We start from the raw sequence: 1,762 nt of genomic DNA on the forward strand, positions 1-1,762 counted from the left end.
CTGAAATGTAAACTGGCCATGTTACTCCTACTTAGAATCCTTTAGTGCCTTCTCATGGCGTCTTTGAAAAAGCCGGACTCTTTTTTTTTTCCTTAGAAACTAAAATTTTAATGAAATACTTCAATTCACTTTTGTGTTTCTAAGGATGAACTACTCTAATGTAATCCCCTTTGGTACTTTATTAAACTTTCTATAACTGTTTTTCATACAAGATTTGAAACATTTGGCCAGATATACATCTTGATACAGAAACTAGCATTTTGAAATTGACACACACACACACATATATAGCCGACAACTTCCCCAATTACATTTAGGATGTAGGGTTCTCCCAAGGCAGAGCTGAAAATACCATAGTTTTTTCTGTGTGTATGTCTGGGAAGGGGTGGGTAGTTCTTACTTTATCTTTTTTCCGGCTTTATTGAAATATAATTGACATATAACATTGTAAAAGTTTAAGGTATATAATGTGATGATTTGATATATATTATGAAATGATTACTATGGTAAGGTTAGTTAACACATCCATCAACTCACATAGTTACCTTTTGTGAGGGTGTGTGGTAAGGACATTTAAGATCTATTATCCTAGCAACTTTCAAGTATAAAATACAATGTTGTTAACTATAGTCACATGCTGTACATTAGATCCCCAGAACTTATTCATCTTATGACTGGAAGTTTGCACTTTTCAACCAGCATCTCCCCATTTTCCCCACCCCTTCACCCCCTGGCAACCACCAATCTGCTCTCTGTTTCTGTAAGTTCAGCTTTTTTAGATTCCACACACAAGTGAGATCATATAGTATTTGTTTTTCTCTGTCTGATTTATTCTACTTAGCATATTGCCCTTAAGGTTCATCCATGTTGTTGCAAATGGTAGGATTTCCTTATTTTTTATGGCTGAATGATATTCCATTGTATATATACACACCACCTTTTATTTATCCATTTATCTCTCTGTGGAAACTTAGGTTATTTCCATGTGTTGGCTACTGTGAATAATGCTGGAATGAACATGGGGGTGCAGAAACCTCTTTGAGATAGTGATTGTATTGCCTTTGGCTGTATACCCTGAGTAGGATTGCTGGATCATATGGTTGTTCTATTTTTAATTTTTTGAGGAATCTCTTTACTGTTTTTCATAGTGGCTATCCCAATTTACATTCCCACCAACAGTTCCCTTTTCTCCACATCCTCACCAGCACTTGTTACCTCGTCTGTTTGCTAATAGCCATTCTAATAGGTGTGAGGTGATGACTCACTGGTTTTGATTTGCATTTCCCTGATGATTAGTGATGTTGAGCACATTTTTATGTACTTATTGGCCAATTGTATGACTTCTTTGGAAAAATGTGTATTAGAGTTCTTTGCCCATTTTTCAACTGGATTATTTGCTTTTTTGCTATTGAGTTGTTTGAGTTCCTTATATATTTTGGATATTAACCCTTTATCAGATAGATGCTTGTGCACCTTGAAAGAGACACAAAGAGCGCAGGAGTAAATTTGGCAACATGCTGATACTTACCGAATCCAAGTGATGGCCACTTTTCCTTTAATTTTTTGATAGGTTAAAAACTGATGGAATATATGTATGGAGGAGTCCGTCTTGGCCACTAGAGTGTTAGGTTAGGCTGGGGCCGAACATTGTGCCGGGAACTTTCTAGCATCTCGTTAACTTCAATTGCCCCGAAATAAAAAATCATAATTGGAATCCTTTTTGTCATTTCCTCTTTTCTCTACGGCTGTCCTTCCTTGATTC

This window comes from Equus przewalskii, chromosome 1 (assembly GCF_037783145.1).
Source record: "Equus przewalskii isolate Varuska chromosome 1, EquPr2, whole genome shotgun sequence".
Lineage (NCBI taxonomy): Eukaryota > Metazoa > Chordata > Mammalia > Perissodactyla > Equidae > Equus > Equus przewalskii.